Below are 15696 nucleotides of genomic sequence, written 5' to 3' on the forward strand. Positions count from 1 at the left end.
AACATATTCAGACCATAGCAACCATGTTTAATACACTGTAAAGAGAAATCCTTCTGGGGAAAGAATGTTGGTTTAAATCATGTGGAAAGTCCTTTCTAACTCTGAACCTAAGACTGTAGGGTAAATAGACCTTGATTCTAGTTGGGCTGTTTCCAAATATATGTCCATACACATGGCAGTGCGCTGTGCTGATGCAGCTTGCATCCTGAGGTTTCAGCTACCAGCCAGGGATCACTGCACTGTGGCCCTGGATCCCATCTCCTTCTTGCTACTAACATGAACTGATGTCACTATTGGATTGTAGGATTTAAGGACTGTTGTGTAGTTTGAAGCTTTAGGTTGTTGATATTTAATTATAATAATTAAACATACATTTAATGACAATTTACTATATACCATCACTATGCTAGATAACAGAGACAAGACAATCTTTAAACGCACTTACTGGGCTGGAATAAAGCTCACAGTTAAGTGCTTGCCTAACATGTGCAAGGCTCTGCGTTCAATTTCCAGTACTAAAAACAAACAAAAGACCTTTCTGTATTTGTGGAACTTACAAATAAATACTATCAGGAATTGGCAGCTAACTCTCAGTGGATTCTATTTTCACATTTGAAAAAGTCAGATTTGTTTAAGTACCATGTTTTCAAGAAAAAAATAGCAGAATGTCCTGTAAATAAAGTCTAAGAATAGGAGTAAACTTTTAAATTGAAGCTAAAATTATGTAACTTGTATTATTTCAAAAATGTTATTTCCCATTTGTAAAATTCTTATCTTCCCCTTGGAACTGCAGAGTGAACCCTGGGGAGCTTAACCACTGAGTCACATTCAGAGATCTTATTTTTTCAGACAGGATCTCACTAATTTATTGAGACTGGCTTTGAGCTTATGATCCTCCTGCCTCACAATCCCAAGCCTCTGGGATTAAAGGCATGGACCTCCCATTCCTAAAATTGTAATTATCATATTTGTGCACCCAGCTTTCTTTCAGGAGACTTTAATTGAAAACTCTCCTGAAGGCTGGGATGTGTTTCAGTGGTAGAGCACTTTCCTTGCATGCTGAGGCCCTGGGATTGAGCTCCAGTGCTAGAGAGAAGGAAGGAAGGAAGGAAGGAAGGAAGGAAGGAAGGAAGGAAGGAAGGAAGGAAGGAGAGAAAGAGAGAAAGAGAGAGGGAAAAGTGAGGGAGAGAGGGAGGAAAAAGGAATGGAAGGAAGGAAGGATCAAAGAAAGGAAGGCAGGTAAGGAAAAAGATCAGGAAAAGAAAATTATAATGCTCACCAATTAAAATGTCTTCTGCTAACCTACATATTAGTCATTCAATACAGGAACCAAAACCCTTGTGTGACTATTTAAATTAATTAAAATTCTACAAAATCAAATTTCAGTATCTCAGTCCCACCACTTATTTCAAGAGCTTAGTAACCACATGGGATGGTGGCTATCATATTGACAGTGCAGTGCAGATACCGTACATTTCTGTCATGGCAGAAAGGTCTATTGGACAACACTGATAAAGAGGAAGCATCACATCAAGATACTAGTATTGTGGATGTGTTAAAGAATATTCAATAAAATTAAACACCATACATGTTAAAAAAAACACTTAACAAATTGTGACCTACAAGAGGACATCCTGAAATCAGAAAAAAAAGACCGTCTTAACAAGCCAGTCAAATCAGCAGCATCTCATTCATGATGTTGGCAAAATAACATCATTTGGAAAATAGCCTCTTTGCTGTGTATATACAAAAAAGCATCGTAATGAGTTTAAAAGTCCCAACTCTTGTATACAAATCTGGGTTGATTATCAATTGAATGTTACAAATAGAAAACCAACCAGGAAAACTAGTTCATCTAATGCATAATAGCACAGCACTAAAATAACAGACTGGAAATTCTTCCATGAAACAAAGCCAAGTGAGGGGTGTGTTAACACAGTGAAAGTTCTTTCTTGACTAACTGCACAACAGGGGTCAAACTAGACTTTTGAAATTCATAAGGAATTTTCTAACTTTTTTTGACTGTGGTCTGCCTTTAGTGAATATACATGTGTGAATATACTTTTTTAACTATATTTCACTCAGTTTTTTCTAATATATTTTTGTTGTAAGAGTTGATAAACACTGATTTAAAAAACTACTTCTTGCTACTGCAGTTCTAGATACTAGTAGAGCTAAATTCCAATTGATATATGAAAATAGGGTCCTATATGATATCTTTGATCTTAAATCTGGTATCAGTAATCATAAGGTCTAAAAACCACTGCACTGAAGTTTAGTAATTCCTATTTATTACATGCTGGGCATTATACAAAGTGCTTAATTCCATTTATTTTATTTAGTTCTGTAACAACTGTGTGTTATGAAGTAGATAGTATTAATCCTATAGCCTAACAGGCTGATCTTAGTTTAATAATGTGCTCCAAATGAGTCTTTCAGTCAGAATTTGAACCCAGCTAGCTTCCATTAATTTTACTATCACAAGATCTAGAGCTCCTAATGAGGAATATTAAGAAAAGATAAGTTAAAATTTTTAATTTTGACTGCTTATTACATACCAAGTAATTCTAAGCCTGTTCCTTAGTAGATCATTAATACCACATGCCAACATATCTCCACATAGGAGTCTGTCTTGACAGAGGAAGGCAGGTAGGGCTAGTGCAGTGGACTTGCCCAGGGCAGAACTGGAGCAGGAGCTGAGCCAGCACCCAGGCAGCTAGAAGTGGTGCTAGAAGTTCTGCAGGACTGTAAATATGTTCTGGTATTTACCATCCAACCACAGTGGCTCAGCTCCCTTCTATCAATGTGGAGAAGGGCCCAGGACAGCAAAGCACATGAGCAGTGCCTGGGAACCAGGGAAGAGAGGCCAGCAGCCTCAGGTGAAGAAGGAGGTCAGATGAGATGATGACTTGCAAATGATGCTGGTGGGCACCTGTCTGCAAACCACTGCCCAAGGATGTGGGAGAAGGACCAGGTGGCAGGGATGAGGACCATGGGCTATGAACAGGGCCATTGGAAAGCCATCAGACCACTGGCAAGGCACACAGTTCCACTATCTCAGGATATATAGTACACAATAAGAAATGTTGATCTTAACCAGGTGATGGTGAAGTGTACTGAGAATTTCTTAGGTGAGTTACTGTTCTAAGCACTTTTCATCTCAGCAAACTCAAAGGAACTCCTAGTTGATCTACATAAGATCATTCTATGATTGCAAGAAGAGTTTGTGGTGCTATTTAGTCCAGGGCCAGTACAGATGGTGTGAACAGTTTGGTCACATGGGAAAATCCTCAGGAAGTTTAAATTAAAGACACAGACACCATTTTACCTTTAAACCAGCTCTGGGATGGCTCCTTGAACCCTCAGCCTCAAGCTCCCCAGGGGGGCAGTGAGGTTTTACTGAAAAGGAGAGAGAGAGAGAGAGAGAGAGAGAGAGAGAGAGAGAGAGAGAGAGAATGCTAGGGATAGGGCTTTTATTGGGGAACAAAACATAAAAAATTCTGGGGAAAATTTCATCCAATGAAGGTCAAGGGGGGGCAATGTGGTAAGGTCAGGTGTGACGATTGGATCTTTGGAGCGGTGATGAGACACGCCTCCACACGGAAAAGCTCTCAAACATAAAAAGGGTGGGGACAGCTCTGCTACATTAAAAGTGTCTGAGCACCTCACACCTAGCCAGGGAGTAAACTCAGTCAGTTCAAGGATGGACTCCACAGTGCTGCACTTCAAAGGGAAGGGAAACAAATATATATAATGACTCCTCTCTAGGGAGCAGAGTGGCTCAGCAGCTCAGCAGCTTGGGGGTCGCCCAGTTCCAGGAATGGGGCGGGGGGGGGTCCAGAAAACTCACCCAGTTCCAGAACTGCAGGGTTCTGGGACATCACTCCATTGTAGGGTCTAGGATTCTTATCCAGTTCCAGGACTGCAGAATCTTGGGAGGCCTGCCGCCCCGAGCAGCACAGGCAGTCAAACTAAATGTTGCTTGAGTGAATTTCCTAGGAAGCCAAATAAAACACCCAGGACAGCTCCTCCGCCTCAAGCTCCCCAAATGGGAGAGCAAGGAATGTCACGAGGGGCTGGTGAGAGTGAGCGTGTCCAAGAGTGGACTTTTACTGGGGAGATCCTCATTCTTTAGAAAATTCCATCCAAAAAAGGTCAAGAGGGTCAGGGTTACAAGGACAGGTAAGGTAATTTGACCCCTGGGGTTATAGGAAGGCACGCCTAAGCATCACTGGAAGTGACTGACAGAGCCGCAACCAATCAGGGAAGGAAAATGCAACAGCCCCCCACAGAGGCCTATCCAGTTCTAGGACTGGAAGGTCTAGGAAGCTCACACAGTTCCAGCATTGCAGGGTCCTGGGTCTTACCCAGGGTTGTAGGGTTTTCTGACCTGTAGGGAGAGGACGCAACTCAGCCAATGCTCTGTATTCCTGAACCCATGGCACTACGTTCATCTCAGCCCTTGCAAGTCTGGCTGCTCAGCTAGGTCCCAAGAAGTGATGTGAAACTTCAGTCAGACGTGGGTTATGACTGCTGTGGGCACTCAGATGCCTCTTCCAGGAGGCAGCCTACAGTCCCAGCCCAGGCCCTGAGGGGCAGGGTGCACCAGAGACTGGGAGCGCTGATGTGTGGCTTCACTGCAGCCTGGCCCCATGGGGTAGGCTGTGACAGGGGCTGAGCTCAGGAGTGGCAGGCCACCAAGTGTGGGTGGTTTAGCAGTGCCTAAGTCTCAGGGAAGGTGGGGTGCCGTGACTGTTTGTCACCTGAGCAAGACACAATCCAGCAGTATTTCCAGTCCCCAGGTGCCATGGTCTAATAGCTGTGCTGGCCACAGGAGTGGGGTACATGGTCACCTCCTTCTCTTCTGGAGCTCAGATGTGTGGACTCCAGGCAGTCCCCTCAGGGGAGCTGAGTGGCGTGAGAATACAAGAGTCCTAGTAGTGAGTATGGAAGGTGTCCAAGGTTTGGGTGGGAGCTGCTGGGGTCCTCTTGCTTGATTAGTCCACACAGGGAGGAGGCTCCCTTGTTCTGAGCTGCTCCTGGCTGTTGATGGCGTGTCAGACACTAAGTGTGTCCTATACTCTGTGTGAACATCCCAGGTTCCCATGCTCTATCTGGCTTCTGCTGATCCTTAGATGTGCTCTGAGGCTCTCTTCACTTACCCTCATCAAAATGCATTGCTTATTTTGGGAGTTGTCTTTGTGGGAGGAAGGATGGTAGGGCTTCTAGTCAGACTTCTTGCTAGCATCTCTCCTCCCTAGAAATGTTTACTTTAAAATCAGAATAATCATACCCGGTATCACCATGTTTAATCAAATTTGTATTGGAGATCCTCATGAGCAAAATATAATGAGAATAAAAGAAAGTAGAAGAATGGAATACTAAAATATAGAAAGCTTAAACTTGCATTATTTTCAAATGATGACTATTTTTTTAATATTTTTTTTTACTTTTAGATGGACCCAATATCTTTATTTTATTTTTTTTAATGTGGTGCTGAGGATCGAACCCAGTGCCTCCCGCATGCCAGGCGAGCGCACTACCACTTGAGCCACATCCCCAGCCCAAACTTGCCGCAGTCTGGCTGGGCACAAAATCACGAGCCACCACACAGCTTGTAGATTCAAACAGCAACTCTTTATTCCCGAACTCACACCAGCCGTCTACAATCACGTTCTGGGGAAATCCACGTTCTCTGCCCAAATCCACCTCCACTGGGCTTCTATCTCCAAAATATATTGTCTGAATCCCGTGAGAACTCAAGGGGAACTCAGGCAGCAGGATACGCCCTATTCCCAGCAGGAATAATCTTAAACCTTAAACCTGGAACCTAAACTGGGAACGCCCTAAACACGATTATCTTAAAACCGGGAACACCCTAATCTGCCTTGGTCCTTGAGCAAGGTCACGTACATTCAATGTCACTGCAACATGGGGTACGCTGGCAAGGAAATTGTCATACCTACTTGGCTAATGGCTCCCAGCACAAACTATTTATATTTTGAAAAAAAAAAATGTAATCTCCAGAAAGATTATTGGAAATACCTATAGAAATTGTCAAGGTTCCTGAATAAAAGCTTGAAGTATAAAAGTAAAAATAAAGTTTTATATTCCAGTGGCAAATGATTAGAAATTGTGATTGAACAGGATATACTGTTTACAATAGTATCAGAGACTGAAATTGCCTAAATAATCAAAAAATAGACTTAAGACTTCTGTAGACAGATTATAAAATTTTATTAGGGGATGTTCAAAAGAACACAAATACATAAAGGCATATACTACATTTGTCAATATAAGACTTAGTCTAGGTCATTTTTAAAAGTATTTTTAAGGTAGCCAGGTGTGGTGGTGCAAACATGTAATGCCAGCAGCTCAGAACGCAGAGACAGGAGGATCATGAGTTCAAAGCTAGCCTCAGCAAAAGCAGGCACTAAACAATTCAGTGAGACCGTGTCTCTGAAACAAAATACAAAATAGGGCTGGGGATGTGGCTCCATGGTAGAGTGCCCCTAAATTCAATCCCCAGTACATCCTCCCCCTCAAAAAATAAAGTATTTTGAAGGCTAAAACACCATGAAGTCTAAAGAGGAACCTGGAGTGGGTCTGGCCTATCAATTAACTATTAAGCTATTATTATTATAAATTAAGCTATTGTCATTATAAAGTTGTTCTGATTAAAATAGTATAATGCTGGTAGAAATTGCGTTAAGTACAAATATGTAGAAATTACATTAAGTACAAAACTACTTTGATGTAACAGCAACCTCCTATCAATTAGACATTCCATATTGCATGAAAACACAGAGGCTCACTAAACAACTCAGCATTCTAGAATCACAGAGTTTTTGAAGAATTTAAAAGTGTTCAGTAAAATGCAAGAGGAAATTCATTGCAAAATTACACACTAGGGTAGTGTGCAAGAAGAATGCAGAATGGAAGCAATATACAATCTAAATGTCTGAATGTTCTATTCCTCATGACATACCCACTCCCATGCACACATTAGGCTTTCTCAGTAACAGTGTAAGAGGTTAGTTGTGAGGACCAGACTGAAGGTAAGCAAGGCTTCTCAGCAGAGGGAGTTTTTCGAGAGCCATGCACTCTTGCTCTTTTGGGAGATACAGGGGCAACGCTATTGGTCAAAGCCACAATTCTCTCTTTTTTAAATTTTTAATTTGTTTTAATTAGTTATACATGACAGTAGAATGCACTTATATACTTTGACATATCATACATAGATGGGTTATAATTTCTCTTTTTCTGAGTGTACATATTGTAGAATCACATTGGTTATACAGTCACATATATATAAAGTAATAATGTCTGTTTCATTCTACTATCTTTCTTATCCCCATATCCCCTGCCTTTCCCTCCTTTCACTTCCCTCTACCTAAGGTAACACTATTTTTTTTTTTTTTGCATTACAATTCTTAATACACATATATACCACAATTTTTGTATTTCTGTTTGTATATAAAGTATATGGACACCCAATTCAAGTCTTCATACATCACATTTCACCATCCTTGCTAATCCCCTGCCCCCTCCATTTCTCTCCCACCCCTCTACCCTATTTCTCCCATGCTCTGCCTCCCAACCCCACCATGAGTCAACCTTCTTTTATCAGAGAAAACATTCAGTATTTGTTTTTTTTTTTTGTGATTGACTAACTTCACTTAGCATTATCTTCTCCAGTGCCATCCATTTACATGCAAATGCCATGGTTTTGTTCTTTTTTAATGCTGAGTAAAATTCCATTGTGTATATATGCCACATTTTTTTATCCATTCATCCACTGAAGGACATCTAGGTTGGCTCATGTCTATTTCATTCTACTATCTTTCCTATCCCCACATCCCTGCCTTCCCCTCCTTTAGCTATTGTGAATTGTGCTGCTATAAACATTGATGTGGCTGTGTCCCTGTAGTATGCTGTTTTTAAGTCCTTTGGATATAGTCCGAGGAGAGGAATAGCTGGGTCAAATGGTGGTTCCATACCTCCATACTGTTTTCTGTATTGGCTGCACCAATTTGCAGTCCCACCAGCAATGTATGAGTGTACCTTTTTCCCCACATCCTCACCAACACTTATTGTTGTTTGTCTTCATAATAGCTGCCATTCTGACTGGAGTGAGATGATATCTTAGAGTGGTTTTGATTTGCATTTTTCTGATTGCTAGAGATGATGAGCATTTTTTTCTTATATTTATTGATTGATTGTATATCCTCTTCTGAAAAGTGTCTGTTCAGGTCCTTAGCCCATTTGTTTGGGTTATTTGTTTTTCAGTGTTTAGCTTTTTGAGTTCTTTATGTACCCTAGAGATTAGTGCACTATCTGATATGTGAGGTGTAAAGATTTGCTCCCAGGATGTAGGCTCTCTGTTCACCTAACAGATTGTTTCTTTTGCTGAAAAGAAACTTTTTAGTTTGATTCCATCCCATTTATTGATTATTGGTTTTAATTCTTGTACAGTAAGAGTCTTATTAAGGAAGTTGGGGCCTAATCCCACATGATGAAGATTAAGGCCTATTCTTTTTTTTCTTCTATTAGACGCAGAGTCTCTCACAACTCTCTTTACAATACTGAGTAAGTGGTAATTATTTTACTTGGGTAGACTTTTCATAGGGTCAGAATAGATGTCATGAAAGAAAGAGAGCTGTCCGTCGGTGGGGGACAGGTCTCTGCTTCATGGCTACTTAGTGTTGAGTGGGTTCTATAAGCAGTGTTCTGATACTCCCACATTAAAGAAAATTATGTCCAACATATATTCTTCCCAAGGAAAGCTCTATCACACAGGTTACTATTATTACCCTTCTATAAAAGTGGATGTCTTATGATCATATTTTTTCTTTTTACTCTGTAGTGGAAGGAAACATTCTCAACCAATGTAGCAAGAATCATTTATCAATAGAATAAAAACACAAGTTTATCAACACATTCTTAAGAATCCCAGAAACAGAACTGTCCACATGGACAACTTGGATTCACGATGGAGATGGCATCATAGAGAAGTAGGAAAAGAGATAATTACTTAACAAATGGGACTGGAGAATTGACATTCCACAAATAAAATACACACTTGCATTCCTACATCATTCCATATGCATGGTCAATTCTAGATATATTAACCATGTTAATATTTTAAAAGGAAATTTTAAAATGATTAGTGGAAAATATTGCAGATAGCTTTTAAAACACATGAAAACACATGATCACATGAGAAAAGATTATTAATTTGAGCACATAAAATTAAAAACATCTGGGGTTGGGGCTGGAGCTCGGTGGTGGAGTGCTTGCCTACCATGTGCAAGGTGCTGGGTTTGATTGTCAGCATCACATAAAAATAAATAAATAAAATAAAAGTATTGTTTCCAACTATAACTAAAAAATATTTTTTAAAAACATTAAAGACATCTGTATGTCCAAAGATGTCTTAAACAGGAAGACCAGGGTGCTGCGGACTGAAAAAGAGTGCCCAGCGAAGATGCTGCTGGACTTGTCGGAAGAGCCTAAGGAGCACCTGGCCTTCCTGCCGAAGTGGTAGTGGAGTTTGAGTGGATCCGGGTGGAGTTCCTGAGGCCAGGGACCATCCCCAAGGTCTACGAGGGCGCCGCCAGGAAGCTCAACGTGAGCAGCAACACTGTCCAGCATGGTGTAGAAGGGTTGACCTACCTGCTCACCGAGAGCTCCAAGCTCATGATTTCTGAAGTGGATTTCCAAGACTCTGTTTTTGTTCTGGGATTCTCTGAAGAACTGAGCAAATTATTGCTTCAGCTTTACCTGGACAACAGAAAAGAGATCAGGACGATTCTGGGTGAATTGGCACCCAGCCTTCCCAGTTACCACAGCCTTGAGTGGCGACTACATGTACAACTTGCAAGCAGAAGTCTCAGGCAACAGATTAAGCCAGCAGTGACTATAAAACTACACCTAAATCAGAATGGAGACCACAACACCAAAGTTCTGCAGACAGACTCAGCCACCCTACTTCATTTAGTTCAGCAACTGTAACAATCCTTGGAGGAGATGAAAACAAACCACTGTAGGAGAGTAGTTCACAACATCAAGTAGTACCAAGTGTTAAGGTCCTAATGCCTTTGACTCATTTGTGAATGGATGAAATTCAGGAATTACTTTTCAGAATTAATTTTTATTAATTGGTGTTGATAAATGCATCTAGATTCCATGAAATTCCTTTTCCTATTCCAGGATATTGAGGTCATGATCAGAAGCTCAAGTCAAGTTCCTTTTCTGGTGCTAAATGTGGTCAGCTTCTTGACAGATTGAAATGTAATTTTGTATTTTAAATGTGTAAATAGGATTGAATCAACTAGAAATAAATCTATACTGTTCATATCTTCTGTATATATGAGTAATACCCTGTTTTGGTACATTTTTGTCTGCTTAACTAGTATTTTCCTCCTTATTGATCAATTTTGAGAATAAAATTTACAGCTAATTCCTTTCCTATTCAGAGTATTTATAAATAGTACAATATTTCTGACTTTTAAAAGCATCTCATGATGTTACTAGCTACAGAATAATGTAAAGTGAGTATGAGTTTTTTAAATTATATGCCCATATTGTTATAGGAAGTTCATGCATTTTTCTTTGAATGTAAAGATAAGTAGTTTTTACCATATTGCTGAAGTTTGACTTATGGTTCATTGACTTAAGTAGTACTCAATTTTGTGTGATTGTTAATAATATTTTCACAAGGATTAATTTTTCCCATATACCCAAAGCAACTAAGAGACACACTGTCATTTACATTTGTAAATAATGGATACAAGAATAATGTAATCAATGCTTGATTATCCAGGGAAAAATGATGTCTTAAACTAAAAATGTTTAGAAATTTAAGAATATATTTTCAATATAACTGATAGAGTTTCAATATAATTAACACACTTGAAAATTAAAAATATGTAAAGATAACCTACAAATTGGTAAGAAAAATATAATTAATCTAGTTAAAAATGACCAAAATATATGACCAGAAATTTTAAAAAGGAATACAAATGACTATCAAACACAGAAAAGGAATGTAACATTATCAATAACAATAAATATAGACCTCATAATGAAAAAGCTTCTGAAGGTTTTATTGCCAACAGCTAAGAGACCGTGAGAAAGTGCCTGGACACCTCCAAGGAGACTAGACCAAGGGCATCTCACATGTGATCGGCACTTGTAGCAACTGTTGCTGCTTCTAGGAAGAGAGCTGGGTGTGATCCCTGGGCTGACCTCTCATATGCCCTGTGACCAGCAGCCACATTCCCAGCACGTATACCGGGGACAGTCCCACACAAGGGAGGCCTGTGCCTGAAGCTTGTAGCAATGAGGTTCAGAGCAGCAAAAACCTGGAGACCTCTCAAAAGTGCATAAGCAGGAGAGTGAGCAAGGCAACCAGGTACATCCACAGGCTGACTCCAATCAAAACCAGTGAGCACAGTGGGTGAGTTTAAGGACCACCACTCTTCGATGGCTATTTTTATGTGTCCAGCTGGCAAGGTTATGGTCCCCAGTTGTTTGGTTAAGCATCAGTCTAGATACGGGAAAATACTTCTTAGCTGTGATTAACATTGACTTTGAGTAACATAGGCCACACTTTATAGTGTAGGTGGACCTCATCTAATCAGTTGACAGCCTGAAGAGCAAGAACTGAGGTTCCTAAAGCAGAAAGGATTATTCTCAAGGCTGAAACATAGAAGACTCACCTGAGTTTTCAATCTGCTAACTTATGGAATTGACTCGAGATTGCAGCATCTACTTTTTCCTAAATTTCCAGCCTGCTGACAAGTGCCATGGATTTCAGATGGTCTGCTCCCATAATATGAAACAACACATCAAAACTAATCTCTCTCCCATTCTCTCTCTCCTTAATCTCTTCCCAGACTACACAGAATGCAGATACATTCAACAGAATATTTTTGTTAAATTAAAGGATCACTAAAATGTTATACATTTATATGCATTTGTACACACACACACACACACAAACACATACACATACACATACACATACACATATAATGTTAGGAATACTAACAGCTGCAATAAAACTTCAAAGAAAGTGAGAAAATAAGAACTCCTAAAGGTGAAAGGAGGCAGGGGAAAGCATATACTTCCATGAAAGTTGTTACACTTGAATTTTCAAGGTAGGTTTATGAGAAATAACTAAAAACTTAATAAAAGCAGGCTAGTATGGACAATGTAAGTGTGTTATCAATGTGAGTTATGGGCAATTAAATCTTTGGCATCTGATATCTTTTGAAACATGAGAAAATTAATAATCAATGTTTCAATGATGTGCATAGATTTCTGGTGGCAGTGGATGGAGGTGGAAGAGGAAAACAAAGGCCACATGCTGAGGAGAGACACTTTCCCACACTTGTGCTCATTTTTCAGTCATCTGACCAGCGAACAGAACTGTGGAATCTTGGCTGTCCCTAGAGTCACCTGGGAAGTTCTTAGTGCCTGGATCTCGCCCCCAGACATCCACATTTATTGGCCTTAGAATGAGTTTAGGAAAGGACATATCTGAAGGCTCACCAAGGGGTTCTCAGTGCAGGTCTGGGACTCCCTGCGGGACAGGATGCTCTCAGGCTGCAGGTGTCTGAGCTCTGATTTAAAGTTAGTTTCAAGCAAGTGAAGAGCACAACCAGATCTGCTTTGTACAAAGAGTACAGGGCAGAGGGTAGAGGACAGATGATCAAGAAGACAGGCTGGCAGTCGCAAGGCAGTTGGACTCCCTTCTTGGTGGCTTTGGAGAAAGGTGAAGCATTTGGAAGCAAATGTGCTGACTGCGGTGTGTGGAGACCAAGAGGGGAAGATGCTCAGGGGTGACTGGTGGGACCCAGGATTTCAAGTTGGTGATTAGGTAGGTAGTGATGTGATGTGATTAGGAAGTAGTGATGGTGAGCAGATTGGAACCCCTGGCCCTTTGATGTGCCAGCTTTGCAGTGCCTGGGAACTCTTTGCTGCAGAAAATATTTGTTAATCATTGGATGGCTTGAGAGAAGGTTAAAAGCAATGAGTGATTATGGGCATGGTGACATATTCCTGTAATCCCATCGGCTCAGGAGGTTGAGGCAAAAGGATCCTGAGTTCAAAGCCAGCCCCAGCAAAAGTGAGATGCTAAGCAACTCAGTGAGATCCTGTCTCTAAATAAAATACAAAAAAGGGCTGGGATGTGGCTCAGTGGTTCAGTGACCCTGAGTTCAATCCCTGGTACCCTTACTCCCCCAAAAAAAAATTTTAAATAAAAGCAATGGGTGATCTATGGGTTTCCTCCCAGAGGGCTGTTCAGGAAACTTTGCTTCTCATTCTCTGGTTCCTTGTGAAATGTCTGTTGGTGGCACAGCTTTTCTAGAGAGCAGGATTGATAGTTACTATGAAACCCACAGACTTCTCATGAGTTGTTCCACGGGGCCAGTTGCACTCACCTGTCTTCAGGTTTCCAAAATGCTGGTGTAGTCCCATGAACATCTTCTTGGTTTTATTTTATCTGTTTTTAAACAAAAGTGAGGATCTATTGAATTGTCATCTAAAGTAATTAGCAAATAACATTTTTCCCCTTAGTTCACAGTGTCATAGCAAACCATCTAAAAGGTATTTATGAACAGAGTAATTTTAATATTAATAAACCTAATGATGATTTAAAAGCAAATTAAACATTTAATCTTTCATTAATTCATGACATAGTTATAGAAAGCCTAGTTATTATGACTTCAATAAAAGGTCTTTTGGAGATTATCACATTTTATTTGGAAAGAAACTGAAGGGCAAAAGTTTCTAAATCTAACTTGCAGTTCAAATCTTCCAATTCCTCCTCCTTTTCTGGAGGCAGGGTGAGGCTTAAAGACTTCCTTTCACTCTTTTCTGCTCTCTTATTATGGACTTCCCATCTCCTCCTGGCTGATGATTTATTTGAGTTTCTTAGGATGGAGGAGGAATAATCCAGGGGATGGGAAACAACCTTCAAGAGCTGCAGCTTGACTAGACAGCACACGGACAGGTACCTGGGTGAAGGGCTGCAAGTGCTGGGTCCGGGGGCCCCCCCGCAGCCCCAGACACAAATGTTTGCCAAATTAAGCTCAGAAATACATCAGGATTTTTTAAGGGAGTTGGGAGTAGAGGAAAAGCATCTCTGGTTTGTGAGATTACATGAGGAGAAGATGGTTGCCTGGGCCGCTGCTCTGTCAGGTCACTGGCTCTGGAATAGAGCTCAGAACAGAAAAGGTCAGAGCCCAGCCAGAGGTTGCCCTGCCTCTCTCCTCCCTGTAACTGTGCTTTGGCAGCCTGCACCTTCTGATGGACTCAGTGCCAGTATCTGCAGCTGCTCAGTCTGCCAGAAGAGCTGTGTGAAGACAGGCATTTCAGGAGGTGTCAGGAGTAGTAGGGATGAGAGCCTGGGCCTGGCTCCAGCACAGGAGTGAGTCTGAGCCTCACCAGGTTGTAGAGATGGCTTCATGGCAGCCTGGCAAAACTCAACTGCCCTGCACCCTACACACACCACAAGTGCAGCATAAATGGAAACAGACCACCCTCTTGTGATTGAGACATGACCTGGTTTCTCTACCTTTGATTTAAATTGCTTCTATGTTCTTTGCAATGCATTTTCCATTTTCAGAACAACTAACCATGAACATACATGGGGCTATCACAGTCAGGCACATCGTTTCACTCATCTTTCTAAGTTCATGTATTTTTAAGTCAGAAGGGTTAAACGTGGTATCAGTCTAAACTGTAAACTAGAGTAATGCTAATAGAAGCCACCTCTGGATTGCAAATTCACTAACAGGGGAATCAACCAATTGATCATAGGGTATGGATAAACAGGGATGGGCAGGGGATCATTACACCATCTTATTTACTCCATTATGATCCCTTAACTTGTAGTGATGTGTGAATGCTGGGTAGCTATTAGGGATCACAATTCAATGTCAGTGTTTGAGAGTCCAAGTCTGTCTGACCCCAAATTTAAGGTATTGCACTACAGTCTACAGGTGTTATTTATAGTCCATGTATTTATTTTTCATTGATATTCTTAAGAGTGGAGATGCATTTTTTTTCTTTCCACTGATAGCATCTATCATGTGGCACTTAATAGTTCTTTAAAAATTCTTTCTGAATAAATCACCAAAGACACACACTGGGAGTTCCCCCATCCCACTTCTGGCTTTTGTGCCTGTTGAGCCTTCAGACAGTGAGAGGATGAGACATATCTTCTTCCCTGCTCTCAAAAGCCCCTCATCGTGAAGGAAAAAGTACATTCTCACCCAACTCCATGCTCACTTTCTTTTAGTTTTCAAAGATAGCTTTCTTATTTTTCATACTAAGCACATTTTAAAATCTTATTCTAATTTAGTAGCAATAACAAAATATATAAAACTGTGTAAACAGAGTGTACCTGAACATGGTCTGTTCCATCATAAGTGGGTTCTGAGACACGTAGAATTTCATTGCTCTGAGAGATCCACTGGCTTCCTTCTCGTTCAGTGTCTCCTCTTACCCATGGGGAGGCCTCTAGCAACCATTCCACTCACCAGGGGATGGTTTCATTAACTGTTTAGTTAACTTGGTTTTGACAAGAATAATATGATTACTGCATGCCAATTTCTTTATTTTCAGTAAAATAGAGATCTTTTCCACTGCACTGAGCCTTTTGAAATTTGAAATTCATTCTTC

General features: G+C 40.6%; 1 pseudogene; it reads left to right on the top strand.

Annotated features, from left to right (window-relative positions):
* The first annotated feature begins 9487 nt into the window (after positions 1-9487).
* Positions 9488-10402, top strand: LOC124077558 (COMM domain-containing protein 2-like; annotated as a pseudogene).
* The last annotated feature ends 5294 nt before the right edge of the window (positions 10403-15696 follow it).

The sequence above is a fragment of the Marmota monax genome, unplaced genomic scaffold, assembly GCF_021218885.2.
Source record: "Marmota monax isolate L192 unplaced genomic scaffold, Marmota_monax_Labrador192_F-V1.1 WCK01_AAM20220418_F8-fsc00108, whole genome shotgun sequence".
NCBI lineage: Eukaryota > Metazoa > Chordata > Mammalia > Rodentia > Sciuridae > Marmota > Marmota monax.